The 17,467-nt window shown below is 40.8% G+C and overlaps 1 pseudogene; it reads left to right on the plus strand.

The window, feature by feature from the left end:
• Positions 1-17,467, plus strand: part of LOC129669651 (RNA-binding protein EWS-like) — a 103,441-nt pseudogene that overhangs the window by 84,815 nt on the left and 1,159 nt on the right.

The following is a 17,467-nucleotide window of genomic DNA, read 5'->3' on the forward strand; positions in this document are numbered from 1 at the left end:
CACACACACACACACACACACACACACACACACACACACACACACACTTTTGTCTAACTCCCATATGTAACCGTATACAGGAGAAACCATGCACAGGAAAGAACAACGGTTTCACCAATCAGCAAGGCTAGGCTACCAGCCCTGTTAATGTAACCACACAAGGAATGTAGGTGTGTTGTGGACAACACGGCCGATACAGATACTCAAATCTTCGGCCCAGCTGAGTTTAAGGTGGATCTAGCACTCAACAATGCAGGCATGTGTTACCCAGTCTACTGAAGGCATCAAGAATAGCCCAGAGACATTTCTGAAGACTGTATATGAGATGGGTTTGCTGGTTTTCTCCAGATTTTACAATCCCCCTATCCAAAGCTGCATAGTTAATTTACTGAATGCATGTGTAGATCCAGCCTTTCGTATCTCCATGCATTAACCAACTTTAGGTTATCTGTATAATGTGTGTGTGTGTAAATCTGTGGTGTGAAAGAGTATACATGTTTTCACATGTGAATACATGCATGTGTAGAGGTTCAAGGTTCTATCAGATGCCATCTTCATTTGCCCTTCACATCTCCCCCACAGGCCACTCACAACAGGCACCTCACTTCTGCAAAGCTGGTATGATTCTCTCAGCAGAACAGAAGCAAGAGAAACAGCAGAGGCAGCAGGGCCTCAATCAAAGAGAGGGCTGAGCAACTGACGGGTCACTGGTGGCCCCTAAGCAGGCCTGGCAGTGCTTCCAGGAAGGAGTGGGCAAGTGGTGACCATGGTAGTAGGCACGCACCTATGGTAGCAGTGCACAATATTCACTTCCTGAGTGCCCAACCAGCTGCTTTATCTTCTGTGCAAAATCCGTCCTCCTCTACCACCACCTCTACCACTACCACCACTACCATCTTCCCTTTCTCTTCCTCTACCACCATAATCACGTCCTCCTCCTTCTCCTCCTCAGCACCATCACCACCACCTCTGCCAACACCAACACCACCCCACTCCCTCTACCACCACCTTCACCTCCTCCTCCACCACCATTATCTCATCCTCCACCACCATCACCTCCTCCTCTACCACCAAAGGGTCAGCAACTTCCCCAAATCAGGCTACATGGAGTTGGGAAGAAAGGACCCCATCTTTCCTTGAGCACAAATCATGGACACATGTGATTTCATTGAGTTTCCCAGGGGATGTAACTGCTCCATTTCCCTTGTCTTAGTGTTCTATGGGAGAAAGTACCTTCACACCAAAAAATCTGAATGAATGATCCCTGAGCTTGTGGCGAAATTACTGTGGGCCTATCCATGAACCAGTGGATGGTCCTATACCCATGTAAGCTGGTAGCAGTGGGCTTGTTATGAGGATAAAGTATGGGGGGGCATGGGGGAAGAGTTGAAGAGAGAGTGAGGATGAATTTGATCAAAACCCATATTCCTGCATAAAATTTTAAAACAATATTTAAAAAAGAAGGATATTAGCTCTAGGTTCCATCTTTTTAGATGCACTCTCTTTAAGTGAAATCAAGTGAGATGGATTATCTTCACTGGGATAGTCTTGACCTTGGGAACATTTATATATAAACAGCAGAGAACATCTATCTTTACTCAAGCCCATAGTGAAACTGAATATATAAAATAGCCTTTGCATGTTTGACTTCATTGCTAGAGCAATAAGACAGTTGAAGGAGATCAAGGGGATACAAATTGGAAAAGAAGAAGTCAAAGTATCACTATTTGCAGATGATATGATAATATACATGAGTGACCCCAAAATTTCTACCAGGAAACACCTTCAGCAAAGTGACTAGATACAAAATTAACTCAAAATCAGTAGCACATCTGTATACAAAAGACAAAAGAGCTGAGAAAGAAATGAGAGAAACAACACCCTTCACAATAGCCACAAATGACATAAAGCACCTTGGTGTAACCCTAACCAAGCAAGTCAAAGACTTGTATGAAACCAATTTCAAGTCTCTGAAGAAAGAATTAGAAGAAGATATCAGAAGATGGAAAGACCTCCCATGCTCATGGCTTGGCAGGATTAACATAGTAAAAATGGCCATCTTACCAAAAGCAATCTACAGATTTAATGCAATTCCCATCAAATTACCAGCACAATTCTTTACAGACCTGGAAAGAAAAATTCTCAACTTCATATGGAATAAGAAGAAACCCAGAATTGCTAAAACAATCCTCTACAATAAAAGATCTTCTGGAGGTATCTCCATCCCTGATCTTAAGCTGTACTATAGAGCAACAGTAATAAAAACTGCATGGTACTAGCATAGAAACAGAATGGTGGATCAATGGAATCGAACAGAAGACCCAGAAATAAACCCACACAATTATGGACACCTGATCTTTGATAAAAACTCCAAAACCATACAATGGAAAAAAGACAGCATCTTCAACAAATGGTGCTGGTCTAACTGGATATCTACATGCAGAAAAATGCAAATATATCCATACTTATCACCCTGCACAAAACTAAAGTCCAAGTGGATCAAAGATCTCAATATAAAACCAGACACATTAAATTGGTTAGAAGAAAAAGTGGGGAAGACCCGAGAACTCATTGTACAGAAGACAACTTCCTGAACAGAACACCAACAGCACAGGCTCTAAGAGCAACAATCAATAAATGGCATCTCATGAAACTGAAAAGCTTCTGTAAAGCAAAGGACACCATCATCAAAACAAAACGAATGCGTACAGATAGGGAAACAATCTTCACCAACCCTTTATCTGAAAGAGGGCTAATATCCAGTATATATAAAGAACTAAAGAAGTTGAAAAGCAACAAACCAAGTAATCCAATTAAAAAATGGGGAAACAGAACTAAACAGAGAATTCTCGATAGAGGAATATCGAATGTCAGAGAAACACTTAAAGAAATGCTCAGCGTCATTAGCCATCAGGGAAATGCAAATCAAAACGACCCTGAGATTTCACCTTACACCCATCAGAATGGCCAAGAGGAAAAAAATCAAGTGACAACACATGCTGGAGAGATTGTGGAGAAAGGGGAACTGTCCTCCGATGCTAGTGGGAATGTAAACTTGTACAACCACTCTGAAAAGCAATCTGGTGCTTTCTCAGACAACTGGGAATAGCACATCCTCAAGATCCAGCCATACCACTCCTAGGCATATATCCAAAAGAAGCTCAAGTACACAATAAGGACAATTTGCTCAACCATGTTTGTAGCAGTTTTATCTGTAATAGCCAGAAGCTGGACATAACCCCGGTGCCCCTCAACTGAAGAATGGATACAGAAATTGTGGTACATCTGCACAATGGAATATGACTCAGCAATGAAAAATAAGGAAATCATGAAATTTGCAGGTAAATGGTGGGAACTGGAAAGGATCATCCTGAGTGAGCTGTACCAGGAGCAGAAAGACACATACGGTATATACTCACTCATATAGACATATAGGATAAACCTACTAAAATCTGTACATCTAAAGAAACTAATCAAGGGGGAGGACCGTGACTAAAATGCTCAATCCCCACCCTGAAAAGCAAAGAGGATGGACATCAGAAGAAGAAGAAAACAGGAAACAAGTTAGGAGCCTGCCACAGAGGGCCTCTGAAAGGCTCTGCCCTGCAGACTATCAAAGCAGATGCTGAGACTTATGGCCAACTGTTGGGCAGAGTGCATGGAATCTTATGAAAGAAGTGGGAAATAGTAAGATCTGGAGAGGACAGAAACTCCATGAGGAGAGCAACAGAACCAGAATATTTGAACACAGAGGTCTTTCTAGAGACTCACTCTAACCAAGTACCATGCATGGAGATTACCTAGAACCCCTGCACAGATGTAGCCCATGGCAGTTAATTATCCAAGTGGGTTCTATAGTAATGGGAAGAGGAACTGCCTCTGACATAATCTGATTGGCCTGCTCTTTGATCACCTCCCCCTGAGGGGGGAGCAGCCTTACTAAGCCACAGAAGATGACAATGCAGCCAGTCCTGATGAGATTTGATAGACTAAGATCAGAAGGAAGGAGAGGAGGACCTCCCCTATCAGTGGACTTGGGGAGGGGCATGTGTGAAGAAGGGGGAGGGAAGGTGCAATTAGGAGGGAAGAAGGGAGGGGTTTATGGGGATACAAAGTGAATAAAGTGTAATTAATAAAAGTTAAAAATAAAAAAAATTAAAAAGAAAAAGAAAAGAAAAATGAAGATGTGCTACCCGGGTGTCTTTCGTGCATGAGGTATCCAGGCATTGTTGCACACTGGGCTGGACTGGAAGGAATGAAACTTAGCTGGGTGGATGGGCTAGGCAGAATCCTGGTGGGTGTTAGGCAGGAGAAACAGCCTTCTCTGGAGATAGTTTTTGGTGAAACAGATCTCTTTACAAGGGGTGAACAAGGGACATGTAAACCTTGGGGTGTGAGTAGGGGATTTTGAGGTGAGTGTATATCATTGGCTGGGGCCAAGGAGCTGGGAATGCTTCATCTGTATGAAGAGGAATTCCGGGTGCTATGTGGCCCCATCTTTATAAGGAGAGAGGAAGTTTAACCTGAAACCTGGCCACGTGACTACACCAAGGGAGGCAGAGGTGGGAGATAAATACTATGTGTGCATGGATGTGCGGCCCAGAGAACGGAGAAAGTAGTCCTGCTCCTCATGGTCTCAGGAGAAGATTTTTGGGGTGTAGACACGTTACAACCTGACTCTTGTCCCAGATGGCTTCCTGGTGGCATGGCTTTCCTGGCCCCACAAAGGTAGACCTTTGGGAAGTAATGAGGGAAATAAGGATGTGGCCATCTGAAATGTCTGTGCTTTTTAGTGTTTCCTGCAGGTGCTACCATGATAGCACTGTAAATATGGTTAATAGTAGTACCTGTCTTCTAGAGATGTGTGCTTGCTACTGGTCATTAGTGACTGCCAATAAGGTTCATGGTACCATATTGATAAACATTTTTATGGGTAAAGCCAGGGAGTCAGGTTCCTGAAGAAGACAATGTTCTACCTACAGGGTATTAGTGGTCCTTTGCACTTGCAGCTGCTTCTTCTATCATTCCCCCCAGGACTGCTGCATTGACTGTAGCCTGTGCCCTCTTTTCCAGCCCATGTTGGAAAACATTTGTCATCATTCATGCTTCTGACAAGAAGTGGCTTCTCCTTATGATTAGCTGATGATTCGGTGGCTTACTATTATTTTTTTAACTGGGATATTTCTATGTAGCTCAGATCATCTCAAACATGTGATCCTCCTGCCTCAGCACTCCTGAGTATCGGGGTTCCAAGTATTCATTATCCCTGCCGGGCTTTGTATGAAAGTTCCTCGTCTACTAGCTCTCAGTTTTATGCTTATCCTTTGGTGTTGTGCCCATCAAAAAATACAGGCATTAGGCAAATATCGATAGAATGGGTAAATGACAGTGATTTGTGGTAACTGAAAGAGGAATGTAACAGGAAGTCTGACAAACAGCATAGACTTCCAAGTTACTGGTTTCACCACTTAACATCCAGAGTGATTCGAAACAGCCTTTTACCACAAATAAAAAGCCAGCTGTCATTGTAGCTCTAACACAGGCATGCTGTTGAAAAGCTTTATAGCCTATTTACAGATTTTATTATGTTTCAAAACAAATGAGAGAGAGAGACAGAGAGATAGACAGATGGAGAAAGAGAGTAGATGGGGCATTTCTTTGTATCAAGTAGGTTAAGATCCTCAGAAATACCCTGTGTCCTTTAAAATTAATTACTGGCACACCTGTTACCTCGATGTCATCTATATCATTTTAGTTTAATGTGTATGTGTGTTTTGCCTGCATGCATGCCTGTGCATCATTTGTGTGCATGCAGGGCCCAGAAGAGGGTAGCAAATTCCCTGGGACTGGAGTTATAGATGATTGTGAGTCCCTAGGTGGGAGCTGGTAATTAAACCCAGGTCCCCTGGAAGAACAGTCAATACTGATGACCTCTAAACCACACCTCACCTCAACTGGTTATTATTTTTTTCAAATATATTTTCTGCTCTTAGTGCTCAAGAATTTCAACTACCTATTTTTCCCAAGACTAATTATTGTCTCTTCGGCCTTTTCCGTGTTATTATGCCCTACTCCAAATCTGACGATGTCCAATGCATTGAAAGAATTCTGCATCTGTGGTGTGCTGTTTTCAGTTGTTGCATTTTCTTTAGCTCCTTCCTCCCTCCCACCTTCTCTCCATCTTTCCTTCCCTCCCTTTCTCCCTCCTTCCTTTTCTTCCTTCCTTCCTTTCTTCCTACCTTTCTTCTTTTCTTGCCTTGTCCTCCTTCTTCATTGGCATTTCCATTCATACACACCTATTTCACTCTTTTTATGCTAGATAATTTAGTGCATTAATTATCTCTTGACTAGGTGCTGTTATCTCATGTTTGACAGTGGATGCTGTTTTTATCTTACTCTTGTGGGTGTTAAATCATTTTCTTTCACTGAATGCTGGCCATTATGTGTAAAAGGAGACTGAGGTATCCATAAGTGTGTGGGTTTATTTCAGGGTCTTTGACAGGCTTGGTTAGGGCCACACCAAGGTACTTTATGTCCTTTGTGGCTATTGTGAAGGGTACTGTTTCCCTAATTTCTTTCTCAGCCCTTTTGTCTTTTGTATACAGATATGCTACTGATTTTGAGTTAATTTTATATCTAGTCACTTTGCTGAAGGTGTTTCCTGGTAGAAATTTTGGGGTCACTCATGTATAGTATCATATCATCTGAAAATAGTGATACTTTGACTTCTTCCTTTCCAATTTGTATTCCCTTGATCTCCTTTAACTTTCTTATTGCTCTGTCAAGGACTTCAAGACTTATGTTGAAAAGCTATTGAGAGAGTGGGCAGCCTTGTCCTGATTTCAGTGGGATTGATTTAGGTTAAGTTTGATGTTGGCTATAGGCTTGCTGTATATTGCTTTTACTATGTTTAGGTAAGTGCCTTGTATCCCTGATCTCGCCAAGACTTTAGATATGCATGGGTGTTAGATTTTATCAAATGCCTTTTCAGCATCTAAGGAGATTACCATGTGTTTTTTTTTTCTTTCAGTTTGTTTATATGGTGGATTACATAGATGGATTTCCATATATTGAACCACCCCTGCATACCTGAAGAGTTGAGTCCATTGCTGTTGAGAGAGATTAATGACCAGTGGCTGTTAGATCCTTTGATTTTCATGTTGGCTGTGGTAGTGTGTTTGTGTGCTTGGCTACCTTTAGTTTTGCTGTAGTGAGGTTATTTATTTCCTGTGTTTTCCTGTAAAGAGTTTTCTTGGGTTGTATTTTTCTTTCTAGTATCTTCTGTCACGCTGGATTTGTGTGTAGGTATTTTTGAAAATTTTTTTGTTGTTGTTGAATATTGTTTTCTTTTCTATGATGACTGAGAATTTTGCTGTGTATAGTAGCCTGGGCTGACATCTGTGTTCTCTTAGGGTCTGTATCGTATCTGTCCAGGCCCTTCTGACATTAATAGTCTCTGTTGAGTAGTCAGGTGTGATTCTGATGGGTTTGGTATTTTATATTACTTGTCCTTTATCCCTTGCAGCTTTTAGTATTTTTTCTTCTGTATACTTACTGTTTTGATTATTATGTGGCAAGAGGATTTTTTTTCTGGTCTAATTTATTAGGTGTTCTGTAGACCTCTTGTATGCTTACAGGCCTCTCCTTTAAGTTGGGAAATTTTCTTCTATGATTATGTTGAAAATATTTTCTGGGCCTTGGAGACAGGAATCTTCTTTTTCCTCTATTCCTATTATTCTTAGGTGTTGTCTTGGATTTCTTGGATGGTTTGTGTTAGGAATTTTTTTGGATTTATTATTTTCTTTGATATTTTCCATTATATCTTCCACACCTGAGGGTCTTTCTTCTATCTCTTATAGTCTGTTGGTTATGCTTACCTCTGTAGTTCCTGTGTTCTTTCCTAAGTTCTTACTCTCCATGGTTTCCTCCATTTGTGTTTCTTTAATTTTTCCAAATCTATCTTTAGGTTCTGAACCATTTTTTTTATTTCCTTCACCTGTCTGACTGTATTTTCCTGTTTTTCTTTCAATTCCTTCACCTGTTTGTTTGAACATTTCTCTGTTTCTTTTATTTCTTTCAGTGATTTAATAATTTCCTCTCTGAAAGCCACAAACTGTTTGGATGCATCCTCCTGCATTTCTTTACCGATGGCCGTAATCTGTTTGGCTTTATCTCCCTCTAATTCTTTATATATTTTATTTTTTTCCTCCATTATCCTCTTCCTAAGCACAGATGTAAGGTCATCTTCTTAAATTTCACTTATAGGAAACCAATTGGTTACTGAGCTACCATGGACTACATCCGAGCAGAGTTTCTAGGTTATATCCATACATGGTCCTTGGTGGAGTGTCAGTCTCAGAAAAGACCCCTGTGCCTAGATATATTTGGTCCTTGTGGAGCTCCTATCCTTTCCAGGTCATGCTCAGTAACCAATTGGTTTCCCATAGTAAGGGGAACAGGGACTATTTCTGACAGGAACTCAATGGCAGGCTCTTTGACTCCCCATCCCTCAAGGGAGGAGCAGTCCTGCTAGGCCACAGAGGAAGACTTTGCAGCCAGTCCTGAAGATACCTGATAAAACAGGGTCAGATGAAAGGAGAGGAGGTCCTCCCCAATCAGTGGACTTGGAAAGGGGCAGGCAGGAGATGAGGGAGGGTGGGTGGGATTGGGAGGGAATGAGGGAGCAGGATACAACTGGGATACAGAGTTAATAAAATGTAACTAATAAAAAAATTAAAATTAAAAAAATCATTTATGTTAGAATATCCAGGGCTGCTTGCTCCTGGATAACTGGGTTCTGGGGATGCCATTGCTTTGCGTTTTGTTGGTTGTGCTTTTTCACTGGCCTCTACCCATGTGGGTGTCTCCGGTGTGGGCTGTTAATTTCTGGTACCTGCTGGAATCCTGGGGTGGGGAGAATCCCCTTGGCAGGGTTCTGAAGGAGGCCTCCTCAGCTCTGAGTATGGTGGTGCTTCTCAGGAATTGCCACAGTTCACCTCAAGCATAAGGACCTGTGTGGTAACTATGGTCCTTGGTAGTCAGGAAGGCTCTCCTCTCCCCAGGAGAAGTCCTGGAGATAGCTACCCTGCTGCTGTGTTTCTTGCTCATAACTTCTTGAGCTGCTGCTGTTGCTCCTTTACTGTGTTTTCTGAGTATAGTCCACTTGAAGAACCAGGGAGCCCAGTGGTTTCTTCAATTTAGCTAGAGATAACGGGTTGCACCTTGGAGTAGTATCTGGGGACTGATCCAATAGCTCTCAGGCTTCTGTAGGTCTGAGGTTGGAGCTGTGTGCCCCAGAACCCTAGTTGTAATACATGGCAGTGCTCATGTGTGCAACCAGAGGCCAGAGCCTGGAGCCTGCAGAAACCCAGCGGGAACCCAGCAGGAACCCAGCAGGAACGCAGAAACTCTTCTGGAGCTAGGTGTTCTGAGGTCAATCCTGATGTATCCCCACTGTGAGGTTTCCTCCCAACAGGAAGACCAAGTCTGTGGTATTTTGGCATCCACAGTTCCATTTGGGATGAGGAGTAGAGCATGCAGGCAGAGTGACTCTGCCTTGCTATTGACTGGGCTCCTACAGGAACCTGGCTGGGTTGGGGGTGGGAGGGTGGGAGTTGTGTCCTGAGTTTGGACCTGCTGTTTCCCACACCGTGGGTTTTCCTCCCGACAGAGAAAGTCAGTCTCTGGTGCCCTGAGGACCACAATTCTGTCTGGGACAGTGAGTCAGGTGCACAGCAGGTCTCTGGGCTGGCAGCTGAGTGTCCACTGGACCCTAGTACCTCTTGCAGGGATTGTCTGAGTGTCCTGGGGCTGGTTCCCAATCATTTCCTTCAACGTGGGGTTTTCTCCAGACTGGAAATCTCAGTCTCAGGTGTTGTGGGGCCCACAGTTGTCTAGCGCAGTGGTCAGAGCATGCAGGCATGTGACTCTGGGCTGGTGACCAAGTGCCAGCTGGGACCAGGTACTCTTCCAGGAGTTTAGTTGGGTGACCTGAACCCAACTGATTCCCACAACATGGCTTTCCTCTCACCTGGAAAGCACAATCGTTGGTGTGTTAGGGCCAAGAGTTCTGTGTTGGTCACTCTCTGTCCCTGCTGTGCTGCTGGTCAGGAACAGCATCCTCCAGGCGCTGCCATCTTGGATCCTCATTATGAATATTTTAATAATTCTCATTAAAAATCTTTGCCAATATTAACTTTACTTTGTTTATTAAAATATTTATGCTAATTTCCTACTGCTCTACATGTATGCTTTCCTCCTATTCTCGTAACTAAATAATGAAAATACTTTTATAATAATGGGCTAATAAATCCTAAGAATAAATGAGTAGAAAGAAAATTTGCGTATGTGAGGTTCTTTGTCATGGTTACCAAACCATTTAATAAATACTTAAGCTTTTAAAGCTCGAGATTCATTTATCCAGTGGTATGGATTAGAATCAGGGTCAAACTTTCAGCACTGAGTTACATACTAAACCTCAATAAAATACATTTTAGTATGATTAATACTACATAGTTTCTGTCTTCGTGTTTTTATATTCCTATACATGTTTACTGAAGGAAATCTACTGTTGCTACAAGTAATAGAGTCCCTATCTTGGAGCTCCATACAGCTTGCCAACAGGAACAAGATGGCTGAGGAGGAGAAGGGAAAATGGACAAATAGGAACTGAAAATTTGTTTGCATGACTTGCTTTATTTTTATTTTTTAAGATAATGTTTTTGCTTTAATTTTTAAAAAGTAGAGTAAGTACAACTTGCTTAATACTTTTCAGTAAATGCAGATGGCAACTGGAATTTTCAATCTCTGCACACTCATATTCATCTCATCATTATTCATTACAGATAGTTGTTGAAACATTCTAAGTCTCCAGCCAAGCTGAATAGCTCAAGAAAACATGACAAATAACACTCAGTGGCATTTAATTCAGGAATCCCTGTCATTTGCAATGATAGTGTAAACAAGGAGGACACTGTGTTTAGTTAAACAAGCCAGTAACACTGAAAAGAATCTGCAGGATTCTTCCTTTGTGAAAATATTTAGAACATTCAGTCTTAAAGTAACCAGAAGTAGAGTGATGGCTGGCAGGTATTCAGGGCAGGTGAACATTTTGTTGTTTAATGGGTAAAAAGCCTTAAATATAAAAGATGAATTGATTTTAGAGTTCTTCTATGCAGTATAACACATGCAGAAAAAAAACCCCTGTGCACAGATTTTTTGTTGTTGTTGTTGTTCTGTTGCTCTCCTTGTGGAGCTCCTGTCCTCTCCAGGTCTTTCTATCTCCGCCTTCTTTCATAAGATTGCCTGCACTCTGCCCAAAGTTTGGCTATGTGCCTCAGCATCTGCTTTGATACCCTGCCTGGTACAGTCTTTCAGTGGCCCTCTGTAGTAGGCTCCTGTCCTGTTCCCTGTTTTCTCCCTCTTCCAATGTCCATCCCTTTGCCTTTCTGAGTGAAGATTGATCATCTTATCCAGAGTCCTCCTTCTTGCTTAGCTTCTTTAGGTGTACAGATTTTTGTAGGTTTATCCTATATGTCTAGTATCCACTTACAAGTGAGTATATACCATGTGTGTCTTTTCGCTTCTAGGATACCTCACTCAGGATGTTCTTTTCTCATTCCCACCATTTGCCTGTAAATTTCATGATTTCCTTGTTTTAATTGCTGAGTAGTATTCCATTGTGTAAATGTACCACAATTTCTGTATCCATTCCTCCATAGAGGGACATCTGGGTTGTTTCTATGTTCTGGCTATTACGAGTATCAAAGCAGATGCTGAGACTCATAACCAAACCTTGGGCAGAGTGCAGGGAATCTTATAAAAGAAGGGGGAGTACCTGGAGAAGACAGGAGCTCCACAAGGACCAAATATATCTGGGCACAGGAGTCTTTTCTGAAAATGATTCTCTAACCAGGGACCATACATGGATCTAACCTAGAACCCCTGCTCAGACATAGCCCATGGCAGCTCAGTATCCAAGTTGTGTTCCCCAGTAAGGTGACCAGGTACTGACTCTGACATGAACTCAGTGGCTTGCCCTTTGACCTCCCCTGGCCCCAAGGGAAGAGCAGCCTTGCTAGGCCACAGAGCCAGTCCTGATGAGACCTAATAAGTTAGGGTCACAGGAAGGGGAAGAGGACCTCCCTATCAGTGGACTTAGAGAAGGGCAGGGAGGAGATGAGGGAGGGAAGATGGGATTGGGAGGGAATGAAGGAGGGGGCTACAGCTGGGACACAATGTAAATAAACTATAATTAATATAAAAAAGAAAAATTTTTGTTTCAACTAATTAAGTAATGAAGGATCTACTTTAAATTGAGTTCATGTTTCTAATGAATGAACATATTTAATTCCTGTATGAAATCCCATTGAATTTTAAATTGTTACAAATTATTTATGCTTATTTAGTAATTTATAACTTTATGGTTCTGAATTATTTTTAGATATTTCAAATATTTCAGGTAGTTAAATTATTTTTGTGTGATTTTTATATTATAATTTTCCTGCTGTTTTTGTTTTTGAGAATTTTTTTTTACTCCCAAATTGATTTTTTAAAATTCTTTATTAATTACACTTTACTCACTTTGTATCCCCCCTGTGGTTCCCTTCCTCCTCCTGTCCCAATCCCTCCCTTCCTCCACCCTCTGCCTGCATGCCCCTTCCCAAGTCCACTGATAGGGGAGGTCTTCTTTTCCTTCCTTCTGATCCTAGTCAATTAGGTCTCATCAGGAGTGGCTGCCTTGTCCTCTTTGGTGGCCTGGTAATGCTGCTTCGCCCTTAGGGGGAGGAAATTAAAGAGCAGGCCAATCAGTTCATGTCAGAGACAGTCCATGTTCCTATCACAATGGAACTCACTTGGATACTGAACTGCCATGGGCTACATCTGTGCAGGGGTCTTAGGTTATCTCCATGCAAAGTCTTTGGTTGGAGTGTCAGTCTTAGGAAAGACCCCTGTGTTCAAATTTTTTGGTTCTGTTGCTCTCCTTGTGGAGTTCCTGTCCTCTCCAGATCTTACTGTTTCCCACTTCTTTCATAAGATTCCCTGCACTCTGCCTAAAGGTTGCCCATAAGTCTCAGCATCTGCATTGATGGTCTGCAGGGCAGAGCCTTTCAGAGGTCCTTTGTGTCAGGCTCCTGACTTGTTCCCTCTTTTCTCCTTCTTCTGATGTCCATCCTCTTTACCTTTCTGGATAGGGATTGAGCATTTTAGCAAGAGTCCTCCCTCTTGATTAGTTTCTTTAGGTTTACAGATTTTAGTAGGTTTATCCTATATTATATGTCTATATGAGTAAATACATACTGTGTGCATATTTCTGCTTCTGGGATAGCTCACTCAGGATGATCTTTTCCAGATCCCACCATTTGCCTGCAAATTTCATGATTTCCTTGTTTTTTTTCTGATAATTATTTATTTTTTATTAATTACACTTTATTCACTTTGTCTCCCCCATAAGCCCCTTCCTCCTCCCCTTCCAATCCCACCCTCCCTCCCCCTTCTTCATGCATTCCCCTCCCCAAGTCCATTGATAGGGGAGGTCCTCTTCTCCTTCCTTTTGATCTTAGTCTATCATATCCCATCAGGAGTGGCTGCATTGTCATCTTCTGTGGCCTGGTAAGGCTGCTCCCCCCTCAGGGGGAGGTGATCAAAGAGCAGGCCAATCAGATTTCCTTGTTTTTTTTTTTTTTTTTTTATTGCTGAGTAATATTCCATTGTGTAGATATACCACAATTTCTGTATCCATTCCTCCACTGAGGGGCATCTGGCTGTTTCCAGCTTCTGGCTATTACAGATAAGGCTGCTACAAACATAGTTGAGCAAATGTCCTTATTGTGTACTTGAGCCTCTTTTGGGTATATGCCTAAGAGTGGTATGGCTGGATCTTGAAGAAGCACTATTCCTAGTTGTCTGAGTTAGTGCCAGATTGCTTTCCAGAGTGGTTGTACAAGTTTACATTCCCACTAGCAGTGGAGGAGGGTTCCCCTTTCTCCACAACCTCTCCAGCATGTATTGTTACTTGAGTTTTTGATCTTAGCCATTCTGATGGGTGTAAGGTGAAATCATAGGGTCATTTTGCATTTCCCTTATGACTGAGGACTTTGAACATTTCTTTAAGTATTTCTCTGCCATTCTCAATAGAGGAATATTAAATGGCAGAGAAACACCAAAATTGATTAAGTATTTGGAATATGCTCCTTTTTTGTTTTGTTTTTCCAAAATATTGAGGAATACACAGGTCAAAATTATCCACTGGCAGAAGCTCCAGGTGTTTTGAAGGAAGGGTTCTATGATACCACTGTCTCATCCAGACAGCCTCGTGTTGAATAAAGGCTTGCAGAAGTATGTCCTTGGGGAGAATGTGATTTTAACTCCTAACTGACAACTACTGATATCTCTTTATGGGCTAACCACTACATGACTGTGCTACACAGGGTCTCCTTCATGTTTATGGTATAACCTAACCATCATGCCCATGTCCTTTGTCTTGTTTTTATAAAGGGAAACTGATTGCCATTTTATGATTTCTGAGTAAAACTGTAATTTAACTTACTTCTTGCTCTCTGTTCTAAAAGTCTTCTGTCCTCATTTGTCACCTTGGTAGACATTATTGACTTGTCTCATGCTGTGAACCAAACATTCACTTTGGTTTATGTAAAGTATATTAACATCAAACGATGTGTGTTATCCTTTCTCATTTACATTTGCAATGAACCAACTGAAGGAAGAAATTACGTAAATGAATCACTCAGAATTCTAATTTCTGTTCTGTTTTCACTGCATGACTACAAGCATGATCATGCCTTCTATTTCCAACTGGTGTGCATGTACACAGTGTTCCCTTGGAATAACCTCTCGTAAATGTCTGTCCTTGTTGAGGGGTTTGTGGTTGGGGTCATGATCTCCAGTACTTCAAGCAGCACACGTGAGAACACAGAGAATGAAAAAATCTTCTATAGTATGTATAGGATACCTCTTATTTCAAATTCTTACTGAGCGGTTTGTGGTTGGAGTCATGATCTCCAGTTCTTCAACAAACACATGTGAGAATAAAAAAATCTTATACGGTACATGTAGGACACCCATATTTCCAATTTTTGTTCCTGGTATCCACATATAATAATTAAGATACAATATGTCATAGACACTCTTTTTTCTGAAGCTTTTTAATTAAATTGTATTTTTAAAATAATTTTTATTTTTTATATTAATTACAGTTCATTCATTTTGTATCCCAGCTGTAGCTACCAATTTTTAGTTTTTATATTAATTATAGTCTTTTTTATTTTTATTTTATTAATTACACTTTATTCACTTTGTATTCCCCCTGTGGTTCTCTCCCTCCTCCCATCCCAATCCCTCCCTTCCTCTACCCTCTGCATGCATGCCCCTCCCCAAGTCCACTGATAGGGGAGGACTTCTTTTCCTTCCTTCTGATGATCAGAACTCATGTCAGTTACAAAGTTTGTATCTCAATTGCTTTAGATATTGAACTACCTTTTTAGTCCATTGTGCACATTCTTGCAATTGGAATCTACTTTCAACTTCATCATGATTAAAAACATTCTCAGAAGACAGGTTCCCTTCAATTCAGATAAAATGAGCCTTTCAGTCTATTTCTACAACTCTACACAGAAAATTTCTTGTGTTTACAACAGATCTGATTTTGAGAGGTGCTAATTGTTGATTCAGGTATGTTTTAGCCTATTTATCATTCTTCACATATTTGTTGTAGTGGATCCTGTGAATCCAATAGTTATATAATGCCAAGTGTTTGATAAGATTTATTTCTCATAAGAACTCAAACCAACGTTAGTGTTTTTGCAGGAGGATTGCAGTTTGTTGACAGCGGCACAGGGTTTTATCTTCTAGAATGTTTGGGGGTTTTTTAATCAAATCATTGTCTCTAAGTGATCTTTCCAAAAGTAATAATTTCAGTATCCAAGATATCCTACACTGACTCAGGGACCAGGAGAAGGAAAGGTGAGAAACACAGCAGGAATATTCTGGATCCTTTCAGGGGATAAGTTGGAAAGACATCTGACACACATATATGTATGCATATATGTGAGTATAAACATGCATGTTTCTAAATGTGTTTAAGTGTATATGTATGTATGTATGCTTATATTTATATATTTTTTAATTACCTGTTGTTTAAAAAGACTTTTCCCATGCTCTAATATCATGATGTGTGCCAATACTGCTGTGATGCTATTTACAGTTTTGTGAAATCAGGAGATGATGTCGTCCTCGTCCTTCCATTTGTCTGATTACTACTTAAAGTTTCCTGTTACCTGTAGGAACGTCTTCCTGAGAAGGAACAGATGTAAGCTTTAATTCTTCAGTATTATCATTAGGAACGTTATTCTTACTCTGGTTATTGGCATCAGCCTTATTACAAGACTTACCAACAGCAGTTTATAAACCAAAGGAGTTCTTGATGTCCTCCACACTCTTTTGCACATCTTTATACAATGTAGTAGTATCCTCTTCAAAGATCTTTGGAAAATATTCAATGATAATTTTTATAAGGGAAACCTGTAAATCAACAGTGCAGAAACAAGATCCTGTCATTTCACATTGTTTACAAATTTGATATCAGAGTATTGAAATTACAAAAAATTAGTAGTTACTACATGCAGGTATGAACCCATGAAATGAGTAATAATGGTATGGGCACGTATTTAATATTCAGTCAGTAAAATAAGAAAAAGTTTCAATATCTTCACAGCAACGACTGTTTCTGTTTAACTTTTATGTTTCTTCCCAGGATGCACCTAATTTTACATTTGACCAGTCTTTTAAAAAATTTATTCATTTATTACAATTTATTCAAATTTTTCCCCACTACAGCCCACTCCCTGGTCTCCTCTTAGAACCACACACCCTCCCTCTTCTTCTGTGCCCCTTCCCTAGTTCCCTGACAGGGGAGAATCTCCTCCCAGCTCAGCAGGTAAGTCTAGGCTCACAACCAAAAATATTTGACCAGTCTTAAACAAGGTAGCAAAGAAATAATTTTCAGGAGCATCACACTTAGATGATTTTCTTATTTCATGCACAAATAATTCAGAATAGGGATCCTTCTTGGCTTTCATATCTGACCACATAAAGGAATATATTTGAATAGACTATTTAGAAAAGAGAATCATTAATAGTAGTTAAGAGTGAAAATTATATTTCATTGTTCTTTTTGTACTGAACGTGAATTTTAATAAAATAAGCTTGAATGATCTCAAAGGCAATGCTATTACAGGAGACTGCAGAATAATATGGAGGTTAAAAGCAGCTGGAAGAGTTGACAGTTGGGGACTCAGAGGAGACTCATATCTGTAGACCCACATCCTCCAACTAGCTGGTGGGTTTGGATCTCTGCTGAAATCAGTGGGAAACTTGGGAACTTGGGAATGTTTTTCAATTTTGTTTCAAAACATGACACAAACTTCACTGGGATTTATTTATTGGAGGCACT

This window comes from Psammomys obesus, unplaced genomic scaffold, assembly GCF_907164565.1.
Source record: "Psammomys obesus unplaced genomic scaffold, mPsaObe1.curated_primary_1811, whole genome shotgun sequence".
Classification (NCBI taxonomy): domain Eukaryota; kingdom Metazoa; phylum Chordata; class Mammalia; order Rodentia; family Muridae; genus Psammomys; species Psammomys obesus.